This window comes from Oncorhynchus kisutch, linkage group LG21 (assembly GCF_002021735.2).
Source record: "Oncorhynchus kisutch isolate 150728-3 linkage group LG21, Okis_V2, whole genome shotgun sequence".
In the NCBI taxonomy this organism is placed as follows: Eukaryota; Metazoa; Chordata; class Actinopteri; order Salmoniformes; family Salmonidae; genus Oncorhynchus; species Oncorhynchus kisutch.
The window spans coordinates 21,785,264-21,798,778 of NC_034194.2; the positions used below are offsets into that span (position 1 = coordinate 21,785,264).

The 13,515-nt window shown below is 43.3% G+C and overlaps 1 protein-coding gene across 1 annotated transcript in view; it reads right to left on the reverse strand.

The window, feature by feature from the left end:
- The window catches only part of LOC109866515 (protein dispatched homolog 1), a 73,484-nt gene that overhangs the window by 35,371 nt on the left and 24,598 nt on the right, over positions 1-13,515 (reverse strand). The gene's annotated exons all lie outside the window — the stretch shown is intronic.

The window sequence follows — 13,515 nt, forward strand, 5'->3', positions numbered from 1 at the left end:
ATTATGATAAGTGTACAATATTACGTATTGGATCTTTAAAAAACTTTTACATTACCCTGCAGTTTACCTATAAAATGGGCTAATGGTGAAGTAGACATACTTGGTATTCATATCACAAAATATATAAATAAGCTCTCCACAATGAATTTCAATAGAAAACTTGTTAAAATAGACAGGATCCTGCAACCATGGAGAGGTAAATACCTGTCTATTTATGGAAGAATTGCCCTGATTAACTCCTTAGTCATATCTCAGTTTACTCACTTACTTATGGCGCTGCCTACTCCTGATGATTCGTTTTTCAAATCATATGAGCAAAAAATATTTTGATTTATCTGGGATGCTAAAGCAGACAAAATAAAACGTGCCTACAGTGCCTTGCGAAAGTATTCGGCCCCCTTGAACTTTGTGACCTTTTGCCACATGTCAGGCTTCAAACATAAAGATATAAAACTGTATTTTTTTGTGAAGAATCAACAACAAGTCATGAAGTGGAACGACATTTATTGGATATTTCAATTTCAAACTTTTTTAACAAATCAAAAACGGAAAAATTGGGCGTGCAAAATTATTCAGCCCCCTTAAGTTAATACTTTGTAGCGCCACCTTTTGCTGCGATTACAGCTGTAAGTCGCTTGGGGTATGTCTCTATCAGTTTTGCACATCGAGAGACTGACATTTTTTCCCATTCCTCCTTGCAAAACAGCTCGAGCTCAGTGAGGTTGGATGGAGAGCATTTGTGAACAGCAGTTTTCAGTTCTTTCCACAGATTCTCGATTGGATTCAGGTCTGGACTTTGACTTGGCCATTCTAACACCTGGATATGTTTATTTTTGAACCATTCCATTGTAGATTTTGCTTTATGTTTTGGATCATTGTCTTGTTGGAAGACAAATCTCCGTCCCAGTCTCAGGTCTTTTGCAGACTCCATCAGGTTTTCTTCCAGAATGGTCCTGTATTTGGCTCCATCCATCTTCCCATCAATTTTAACCATCTTCCATGTCCCTGCTGAAGAAAAGCAGGCCCAAACCATGATGCTGCCACCACCATGTTTGACAGTGGGGATGGTATGTTCAGTCAGCCACCAATTGTGCATGTTCTCCCACTTAAAAAGATGAGAGAGGCCTGTCATTTTCATCATAGGTACACTTCAACTATGACAGAGAAAATGAGAGAAAAAAAGATCCAGAAAATCACATTGGAGGATTTTTAATGAATTTATTTGCAAATTATGGTGGAAAATAAGTATTTGGTCACCTACAAACAAGCAAGATTTCTGGCTCTCACAGACCTGTAACTTCTTCTTTAAGAGGCTCCTCTGTACTCCACTTGTTACCTGTATTAATGGCACCTGTTTGAACTTGTTATCAGTATAAAAGACACCTATCCACAACCTCAAACAGTCACACTCCAAACTCCACTATGGCCAAGACCAAAGAGCTGTCAAAGAACACCAGACTGGGAAGACTGAATCTGCAATAGGTAAGCAGCTTGGTTTGAAGAAATCAACTGTGGGAGCAATTATTAGGAAATGGAAGACATACAAGACCACTGATAATCTTCCTCGATCTGGGGCTCCATGCGAGATCTCACCCTGTGGGGTAAAAATGATCACAAGAACGGTGAGCAAAAATCCCAGAACACACGGGGGGACCTAGTGAATGACCTGCAGAGAGCTGGGACCAAAGTAACAAAGCCTACCATCAGTAGCACACTACGCCGCCAGGGATTCAAATCCTGCAGTGCCAGACGTGTTCCCCTGCTTAAGCTAGTACATGTCCAGGCCCGTCTGAAGTTTGCTAGAGAGCATTTAGATGATCCAGAAGAAGATTGGGAGAATGTCATATGGTCAGATGAAACCAAAATATCATTTTTTGGTAAAAACTCAACTCGTCAAGTTTGGAGGACAAAGAATGCTGAGTTGTATCCAAAGAACACCATACCTACTGTGAAGCATGGGGGTGGAAACATCATGCTTTGGGGCTGTTTTTCTGCAAAGGGACCAGGACGACTGATCCGTGTAAAGGAAAGAATGAATGGGGCCATGTATCGCGAGATTTTGAGTGAAAACCTCCTTCCATCAGCAAGGGCATTGAAGATGAAACGTGGCTGGGTCTTTCAGCATGACAATGATCCCAAACACACCGCCCGGGCAACGAAGGAGTGGCTTCGTAAGAAGCATTTCAAGGTCCTGGAGTGGCCTAGCCAGTCTCCAGATCTCAACCCCATAGAAAATCTTTGGAGGGAGTTGAAAGTCCGTGTTGCCCAGCAACAGCCCCAAAACATCACTGCTCTAGAGGAGATCTGCATTGAGGAATGGGCCAAAATACCAGCAACAGTGTGTGTAAACCTTGTGAAGACTTACAGAAAAGTTTGACCTCTGTCATTGCCAACAAAGGGTATATAACAAAGTATTGAGATAAACTTTTGTTATTGACCAAATACTTATTTTCCACCATAATTTGCTAATAAATTCATAAAAAATCCTATAATGTTATTTTCTAGTTTTTTTTCCATTTTGTCTGTCATAGTTGAAGTGTACATATGATGAAAATTACAGGCCTCTCTCATCTTTTTAAGTGGGAGAACTTGCACAATTGGTGGCTGACTAAATACTTTTTTGCCCCACTGTCTGTATATGTTGCGTAGAAATCCAAAGAGGGTGGCCAGCAGAGATAGGTGGGATGGGCTGAGGGTTGGGATGTGGAATTGGAGACAAGTGGGAGTGGAGTTGCTGTGCGGGAGATAGAATGATGGTCAAAGATAAAAGTCAAAAATAAAGTCAAAATAAAACGTAATAAATAGTACGTTTGAATGACACTGAGGGGCAGTGTTTTTACCGCTAATGCAGGTTTGCCTGAGGCTGATGCCATGCAGGTGTTTGTACACATGCATATACACACACTCTCAGTCAAATAAACACATACAAGAACACACACACATACATGTAATAGTGCCAGACATGCACACAAACATATACAGTTGGCATTGCTGTTATGATTTTAGTTGTCCTTGATGTCCTTTGTTTTAAATTTATTATTTTTCTTTCTTTTTTTGCCTTGCTGTTTGCTGTTTTCTTCTGTCTTCATATTTTTTCTCTTTAGTTCATTCTCTTGGTTGTTGGTGCATTGGGGGGTTCTTGGGGGTGGGGAATGGAATTAATTGTATTTTTTATTTAAATATTTCTTCTTGTGAGGGGGGGACTGTGGGAGGGGTCTCGAATGATTGATGGACAGGTATTGGGGAACTGTGGGGGGGGGATCTTGGGGGATTCGGGGTTCACGTTTTTTGGCCTGGTGGGAGATCTGTCAACGTGCCCTTGAGCAGGGCATTGACCCTGGATGATTCTGTGTGTTGCTCTGAATGGGAGTCTGTTGGATGACTGGTATGGTGTCATATATACTGCAAGTATATTGTATGTTTCAGATATTCAATAAAAAAAAAAGATATATGTATATATATATAAAAACCAAAAAGAATATGTAGAATCGCAGGAAATTAGCTTTAAAACTGCAACATTTTCTCTCAGCTGCATGGCAAAATGTGTAGAATTGCAGGAAATTAGATTTAAAACTGAAAACAATACATCTCAGCTCCGTGGAGAAATTTGTAGTATTGCAGAAAATTGGCTTAAAATGCAAACGCTCATTGCCATGCCCACCACCTAAGCACCTTTTTGATCCATATAAACACGTTCTGTGCCAGAAGAGACACTGTGGTATAGTTCCTCCTCTGGTCAATGACAGTTTCAATCCCTGTCTAGCCTCTCAGAGAAGGGGGCTCTCAGAGCACAAAAAAACTGAGGCTGGCACTACAGACACTAGAGGAGAGTGACAGTGGAAGGAAAGAGTAGTTGTTTGACCTTGGGCTTGCTGAGATGCTAACGAAGGGCTGAGACAGACAGGGCAGTCCAGCCGAGCCGACGGGGAAGGAAAAGGAGGAGGCTGTTGTTGGCCTGTGGGGGTAATGGAAAGGGACTCTTTGAGGAGCCCAAATTTAGCGTTTGTTCATCAGGTCGGCTGAGCCTTTGATGAATTGCCCAAACACAGCCAAAGCTTTCCAGAGTCAAACTTCCCCCTAGCCCCTGCTCTACAAACACAGGACAGGGCAGCTCCTCTCCTCTCCGGCCTCTGATGGGAGGGAAGGGGGGTGGGGGGATGTCTGTCAAAATCCAGCCTCCGATGGCTACCTTTTGGGACGGGGATGTCAAATTTCTCTGGGACCCTCTGATTCCACGGTTGGTATGTCACAGTGCCGGACAGAGAGAGGAAAAATCATGACGCTACATTTTCTGTGGCAAAACAGTCTAGGTGTGAGATCACACACCACTGACATAATACTGTCATTCACAAATACTGGGAGAGCACAAAATGAATGGAATTATGGATAATAAACACATTATCCAAATATAATCATGTAAAAAAAGTTGCTTTAGGAGAGGAGACATGAACAGGAACCTCTCCCAACTCTCACCGACATGCATTCTTCAACGTCACCACCTGACTTATTTCAGTGGGGTTTTCAACACAGGCTTTACAAAGGCAATGCTGGACGTGGGTCCAACGTACTGCGACACAAACCTCTTGGTTCCTGTCCCTCTCACCATCGTGAGACGTGTCCAAGAACTCTTGGCAGGCATGGCATCAGCCCGGTCTCTGTGCCAACATAAATGGAATGACTTCATCCTGTGTCATCTCACTCAGCGGCCCAAGGACAAGCAGACTTTCTGACGGGGTTGGGGTGAATTCGCCTCACTAATGAGACTCTGGTTTGGGAGGGCTAGAGTGTGTGTGTATGTGTATTAGCCTTACTAATGGGTCTCTCTCTTTTTAGGAGGGTTGGGGCAGAGTTGGCATTTGGACTCTGTCATGCTCCCTACGGAGGGGGTAAACCACTGAGACGGGGCTTAGGCCTCTGCAGCTGCTCCTCCAGAACAGAAAAAAAAACAGAAAAGTGATGACATTTTAACACAATAAGATTTTCACATCTCTCTTCCTTTCCCACCTCATTCTCTTTTTGGTTTTTACATGGTAAGTGCAGGCCCAGTTATTAGATCTGTTCACAGCTAAGTAATACTACTCTATACACCTCAAGACCAGTACAGAACAGTGCATTAACCTTTCCCACTAACCTTTCGCATTAACCTTTCCCACTGAGTAATGGCATTCAGCTAGCTATTGGCAGCTAACCAGCTATACGTTGTTATGAGGGTTTAGTAAAGAATGGCAGCCAATGTAAAAAGCTGGACTTGGACTGGTGTAATGTACGGGCACTCTAAGACAGTTCTGTGCACTTTATGATTGGTTAAAAGGCACAAGAGGTTATTTACCATTCTTGCTAAAATAAGCAATTTCAGGGCTCCCGAGTGGCACAGCGGTCTAAGGCGCAGCATCTCAGTGCAACAGTCCCTGGTTCGAATCCAGGCTGTATCACATTCAGCTGTGATTGGGAGTCCCAAAGGGCGGCGCACAATTGGCCCAGCATCGTCCGGGTTTGGCCGTCATTGTAAATAAGAATTTGTTCTTAGTTAAATAAAGGTTAAATAAAAAAATACACATCTTATTAAGTGGTTCCAAATAAAAATCACTTCAGCCCTGTAGGCACAACACTTCTCTCTCTTTAAGGCTTATCCCTGCCATATGTAGAGAATGGCTAGGGACGCAAGTTGGATGGAGCAAACCTTTCAAATTCTTCCCCTTACAATCTTAAGACCAAACAACAAAATGACTGTAGAAAAGTTAGGCCCATCGAGTTCTCCTGTACCAGACTGGATAGATTGTGAGTTCTCAGAGTGATTTCTGTGGTGAGGGGTGCATTTATCAATGTAAGGCGAAATGTGTGTGTGTGTGTATCAGGTGTGCAGGTGCTGGGTGTCGCGCTGAGTACCAGCAGAGGGAGAGAGACATGGGAACGCGGCACTGACACCAGTGGGCCACATGATAAATGTGCGCTTTGACAAATGTAGACTGTAAATACTCACATGTGTGTACTCCTGTCTGTCACATTCACATGTGGCCCTGATACTGCGGGTGTGTGTGTCTTTTCACTGTGATAGAAGAGGTGCACTGGGGGAAGGGGGGCAGTGTGGGGAAAGGGGGGGCTAATCTCAAAGTCCCTATCCGTAAAGTAAAAACAAATAATACTAAAAGAATCACTCACAAAGAATGGCTGTGGAACTTTCTGACAGCCGATCCACTTAACACATTTGAAACGTTGCTGCCCCGGGCCCCAAAACCAATAACAAATCGTACATCAAAAGGACACTGATACTGTACCAGGAGCCGAGGAGAAAGAGGCTTGAGAGCTACAGGTGTCTCCTCACAACTCCCTGTGTTTGTATAGAATGTCCCGGCCCATCCATCCACCCACTTCACAGCATCAGGGTACGGAGCAGACATGGACATATGAGGGTATGTTTGTGTATGTATATGCATACTTATAGGGGTGAAGGTCTGTTTGTCATTTTCATTTTACATGAGAAAACAAGCTGTTGTTATTATTATTAAAAGGGTGGATACAGCTTTTTGGCGTCTCCACCAACAATATAGAATATCTTCTAAATTAAAACTGGAAAGCCGTCCAGTTCCTAGTCAGACCTGACTTTATTAGCTGTTATGTGCATAAATAATTATAAACAGTGAAATATGACAGTAAAATGGATGGAGCAGGAAAAACTCCTCACCCAGAGAAAATTATGGGGCCCTACTACAGAACCTGGATTAAACTCCTGCCCATTAAAAGAAGTGGGAAAATTACAGTGACAGGATTATTGAATTACATCATGCTTTGGGTCAACATGCCTCCCCCAAAAGGCATTGGAAATGCTTTTTTTCCTTTCATAAACGCATATGCAATACCTCCCTCCCCGGGTTTGTGTCACATGTACGTACACACTCACACACACACCAAGGCTACACATCCATAATCAAGCAGGGAGAGTGTTAAGGGACAAGTGAATGAGAGTGGCTCATAAACCACTGGCTGGCTGGCAGGCACAGCCGTGGACATGCACCCACTTAGCTCCATACTCAGCCCATTAGTCTGCTAGAGCAGCATGACCAACAACACAGCTTTAACTGGACTAATTACAACACACCAATTAAAAACCCTACACAGAGACAGATTGCCAGCCTGTTATTTTCCATATTCATCCTGTCTGTTTGTTTGTTCCATTCGTTTCCCTTTGAAGTGTTGATTCCTACTCATGCTTATGAATTGTAACAAAGAAATTGCTTGTTTGGAGAGGAGTGTTGGAGGATTCTAGCCAGTGATGACTGGTCTTTGTCCTCTGTTCCATGATGCAATCCATCATTAACAACCTAATATTAACGTTCAGTGATGCAATTATATACACTGAGTGTACAAACATTAAGAACACCTGCTCTTTCCACAACATAGACTGACCAGGTGAATCCAGGTGAAAGCTATGATCTCTTATTGATGTCACTTGTTAAATCCACTTCAATCAGTGTAATCGGAATGGAGGAGACAGTTTAAAGAAGGCTTTTTAAGCCTTGAGAAATGGATTATGTATGAGTGCCATTCAGAGGGTGAATGGGCAAGACAAAAGATTGAACGGGGTTATGGTGGTAGGTGCCAGGCGCCCTGGTTTGTGTCAAGAACTACAACGCTGCAGGGTTTTTCATGCTCAACAGATTCCCTGTGTGTATCAACAATGGTCCAACACCCAAAGGACATCCAGCCAACTTAACACAACTGTGGGAAGCTTTGCAGTCAACATGGGCCAGCATCCCTGTGGGGGTGGGGTGGGGGGGGTGTTCTTAATTGTTTCTTTTTACTGACATCTACACCATGGCAAAATGTCCCTTCTAATTTCCCCCCACTCTGTATCAGTGGTAGAAGTAAGCTGTCCCAGTGTTGAGAGGCTCAGTGACCCTGGACTGGGCTTTCTCTACCTCTCTCTGCGGTGGCAGCCAGTGAGCACTAAGCCGTAACAGTGCCAGCCAGAATGATTCTCGGAGTGGAAACGGTTGGAATGAGGGGTCAGGCCCATTCACCCCGGCACAATGCGTTTTGTTGAAGAACTTCACACCTTTGGAGGAGTAATAATGGCAGTAAATTATGAGGATTTAGGAGTTACAGTAAATCACTGTGTTGATCTGAATTATAGGGCCCCATGCTTGCTCCCTCTCCTCCTGGCCAGGATACAACCTTCGCACACTAAGCCCTACGCCGACCGCAGTCTTCTGAGCTGTTCATGTCAGTCACACTGATGGCGCACGGGAGACAAAGACCTGCTTTAAGGCCTTTCCAATGGAACCCGGCAGAAGCCTAAAGACAGCGGAACCCCCATTTTCATTGTTGGCATTAATTGTGATGTAGGCCTAGTGTACAAGGGTTTACAACTTAACAACTAATCTAACATAGGAGAGAAGGGGGGGGGAGAGAGAGAGAGAAAGGACATCCAGAGTAGAGGTCGACCGATTATTATTTTCCAACGCCGATACCGATTATTGGAGGACCAAAAATAGCCGATACCGGCCGATTAAAAATTTATATATTTTTTTGTAATAATGACAATTGCAACAATACTGAATGAACACTTATTTTAACTTAATATAATACATCAATAAAATCAATTTAGCCTCAAATAAAATGAAACATGTTCAATTTGGTTTAAATAATGCAAAAACAAAGTGTTGGAGAAGAAAGCAAAAGTGCAATATGTGCCATGTAAAAAAGCTAACGTTTAAGTTCCTTGCTCAGAACATGAGAACATATGAAAGCTGGTGGTTCCTTTTAGTTTTTGATATTCCCAAGTAAGAAGTTTTAGGTTGTAGTTATTATAGGAATTATAGGACTATTTCTCTCTATACGATTTGTATTTCATATACCTTTGATGTTCTTATAGGCACTTTAGTATTGCCAGTGTAACAGTATAGCTTCCGTCCCTCACCTCGCCCCTACCTGGACTCGAACCAGGAACACATCGACAACAGCCACACTCGAAGCAGCGTTACCCATCGCTCCACAAGTCTCAGAGCGAGTGACGTTTGACACGCTATTAGCGCGCACCCCGCTAACTAGCTAGCTATTTCACATCGGTTACACCAGCCTAATCTCGGGAGTTGATAGGCTTGAAGTCATAAACAGCTCAATGCTTGAAGCACAGGGACGAGCTGCTGGCAAAAACGCACTAAAGTGCTGTTTGAATGAATGCTTATGAGCCTGCTGGTGCCCACCATCGCTCAGTCAGACTGCTCTATCAAATCATAGACTTAATTATAACATAATAACACAGCAATACGAGCCTTAGGTCATTAATATGGTTGAATCCAGAAACTATCACCTCGAAAACAAGACATTTTTTTGTTCAGTGAAATACGGAACCGTTACGTATTTTATCTAACAGGTGGCATCCATAAGTATAAATATTCCTGTTACATTGCACAACCTTCAATGTTATGTCATAATTAAGTGAAATTCTGGCAAATTAGGCGGCCCAAACTGTTGCATATACCCTGACTCTGCGTGCAATGAACGCAAAAGAAGTGACACAATTTCACCTGGTTAAAATTGCCTGCTAACCTGGATTTCTTTTAGCAAAATATGCAGGTTAAAAAATATATACTTCTGTGTATTGATTTTAAGAAAGGCATTGATGTTTATGGTTAGGTACAGTCGTGCAACGATTGTGCTTTTTTCGCAAATGCGCTTTTGTTAAATCATCCCCCTTTGGCAAAGTTGGCTGTCTTTGTTAGGAAGAAATAGTCTTCACAGAGTTCCCAACGAGCCAGGTTAAAAAATATATACTTGTGTATTGATTTTAAGAAAGGCATTGGTGTTTATGGTTAGGTACACATTGGAGCAAGACAGTCCTTTTTCGCGAATAAGCACCGCATCGATTATATGCAACGCACGACACGCTAGATAAACTAGTAATGTCAACCATGTGTGGTTAACTAGTGATTATGATTGATTGATTGTTTTTTATAAGATAAGTTTAATGCTAGCTAGCAACTTACCGTGGCTTCTTACTGCATTCGCGTAACAGGCAGTCTCCTCATGGAGTGCAATGTAATCAGGTGGTTAGAGCGTTGGACTAGTTTACCGTAAGGTTGCAAGATTGAATCCCCGAGCTGACAAGGTAAAAATCTGTCATTTTGCCCCTGAACGAGGCAGTTAACCCACCGTTCCTAGGCAGTCATTGAAAATAAGAATGTGTTCTTAACTGACTTGCCTAGTTAAATAAAGCTGTAAAAAAAAAATATATATATTTTTTTAAATGTCCCAAAATACCGATTTACGATTGTTATGAAAACTTGAAATCGGCCGTAATTAATCGGTCATTCCGATTAAATCGGTCGACCTCTAATCCAGAGTGTGTCTAAAGGAAGGCTGGTAACTTCACTTTTTAAAAAGATAAATACAAACACACACACAGAGAGACACAGACACACACACAATTGTGTCAGTGTTAGAATGTCAAAGAGGGGGGTAAAAGAACAGAAGAAAGAAAGATGTGCCATAATGGAGTTTTCCAAACAGAGGAGAGAGAGCGCTGACAGAAAGGATGTCTGATCGCTCAAACAGTGTGAAAGATCTTAAATATATATTTAGACAGAAAGTCCCCTTAGTGGCTGCTGTGGGTTCTGGTGAAAACCTCGCCCTATAAATGAGACTTCTGCTTGAGAGATTCCTTTCCCCAAAAAAACCCTCCTCCAGAAATAGCCAACTTGTCCCCCCCCTCTGCCATGAGTTCTGGTGAAAGTCTCATTCTCTCTCTGGGCCGGCCATTGTTGTGCAGCCTGCTAAATATTTACTTTTCCCAGCTTTCAGAGAGGAGGATGAGAAGGTCCCTTTGTACTGGAGGGGTCAGAGACACAGAGCTGGTCCTTCCTGGCACCCAACACCAGAGCCAGGCATCCTCTAACTTCAATTACCCCATTAAAACCAGAGGCACAGGCTCTCAGACAGACAGACAGACAGACAGACAGAGAGAGACAGAGACAGAGAGAGACAGAGAGAGACAGAGACAGAGACAGAGACAGAGACAGACAGACAGACAGACAGACAGACAGACAGACAGACAGACAGACAGACAGACAGACAGACAGACAGACAGACAGACAGACAGACAGACAGACAGACAGACAGACAGACAGACAGACAGACAGACAGACAGACAGACAGACAGACAGACAGACAGACAGACAGACAGACAGACAGAGACAGAGAGAGACAGAGAGAGATAATATGACATTTGTAATGTCTTTACTGTTTTGAAACTTCTGTATGTGTAATGTTTACTGTTCATTTTTGTTGTTTTTCACTTTATATATTCACTTTGTATGTTGTCTACCTCACTTGCTTTGGCAATGTTAACACATGTTTCCCATGCCAATAAAGCCCTTGAATTGAATTGAATTGAATTGAGAGAGAGAGAGAGAGAGGAACCTCTTTCAGAGTTGTTTATATGGGACCACCAGCAGAAGTGCCAACACAATAGACCAAAGATGAGACAAAACAACAGCCAAAATGAATTATAGGGAAGAGTGCTGCCCTAGCTATGAATAGCCTACATCTGCCCTTTGATGAAACCTCTAGGACGGCAAGGAACCCAATAAGGGAAAAGAAAACTCCAATCAGAGTGACCGACCGGGAGTTTCAGAGTTCGGGCATCCGTTACTGAACAAATATACTCACTACACCGCCTATGCTGGAGTCAGCGGTGAGGTGTCCAACACAGATGGGATCACTGCCAGAAATAAGCTGTGACTGAGCATTAGGTGAAAAATCTCCTGCTAGGGTTGAATCATTCATGAAGCGGGTAGAGAGGTTGTATGCTTTGTGGGTTTGAACATGTCAAAGCAGAGAGGAGCAGCTCTGGCAGCATGTTGTGGGCCATCTGGTATCTAGACTATCAGTTTACCTCAGGGCTCCATTTGTCCGAAACATCCAAGGCCCTTCATGAAGGTCACACATGACTCAATTTACTCAAAGTCATCTTGCCGACTAACAATTGGCAACTATCTCGTACTTTCTCAATACATTCATCAACAAGCGCATTGAGATAGTTGCCAATTGTGTATCAAAATCAACAGATAATAAAAACTTTAAGCAGCCTAGTATATCTTCCTTCCAAGCTGCCACAAATGGGCACAAACAAACTGCTTAAAAGTTCCAGTGTTTCCCCTTGGAGTTCACTTTTTTAAAGCAAATTCTCTGCAATTCTACACATTTTGCAAAGGATTAAGCTGGATTCTTATGCTATCTGAGTGAATCAAACACTATAACAAAATCATGACATTTTGGGAATTTACAGATTCTCCTTGACTGTCTAGTTTCTATTTTGGTGATTGTTAGTTCTCAAAGATTATCTTATAAAAAAATATATATATGCTCCCTTAACTTTTTACATAGTTTACATCTGGTTTAGTCATTTAAGTTTACACTGAAAACGTTTTACCATCACAGAAATTATTATCATAAAATATAAAATAAAAAATACATAGAAAAAAACATTTTTTTTGAGTGGCGGCAGCGATTTAGCAGTGGCGGCAGCGATTTAGCAGTGGCGGCAGCGATTTAGCAGTGGCGGCAGCGATTTAGCAGTGGCGGCAGCGATTTAGCAGTGGCGGCAGCGATTTAGCAGTGGCGGCAGCGATTTAGCAGTGGCGGCAGCGATTTAGAAGTGGCGGCAGCGATTTAGCAGTGGCGGCAGTGATTTAGCAGTGGCGGCAGCGATTTAGCAGTGGCGGCAGCGATTTAGCAGTGGTGGCAGCGATTTAGCAGTGGCGGCAGCGATTTAGCAGTGGTGGCAGCGATTTAGCAGTGGCGGCAGCGATTTAGCAGTGGAGGCAGCGATTTAGCAGTGGCGGCAGCGATTTAGCAGTGGAGGCAGCGATTTAGCAGTGGAGGCAGCGATTTAACAGTGGCGGCAGCGATTTAGCAGTGGCGGCAGCGATTTAGCAGTGGCGGCAGCGATTTAGCAGTGGAGGCAGCGATTTAGCAGTGGCGGCAGCGATTTAGCAGTGGCGGCAGCGATTTAGCAGTGGCGGCAGCGATTTAGCAGTGGCGGCCCGCCGCTGTTAATTGAATATAAGGAAAACACTGAGCTCGTTACGAAAAAGATACTTCAGCGCTGGCATCAAAAGTGCTTGAGGGCCCAGTACTGTAGATAAAGATTTCAACCCCTTCATAAGCTAATAAACCAGGGTATTACCTGAGGCCTTAGATGATGGAGCAGTTTACAATGCTAAATGATCAAAGCTTCTCCTCGCTGTGACTGCGGCCGTGCCAGAATGTTGCACTTTATAATCAGTGCCTTTCTTCGCAGTCAGACGAGACGGTCAACACAGCTGCTAGGTTCCCTCGCAGGCAGCAGCCATATTTTTACTTAGCTAGCTGCACTGCAACCCCCACCTACATACACCCCCCCACCTCCAACCCCTTAACCCCCATCCCATTCCCTCCAGCTTTGTCTTGGGTACATAAGTGGGCCTTATTAAGAGCAGAATCATTGCAGCTGTGCAGGAAAGGTGTAGAGCATGC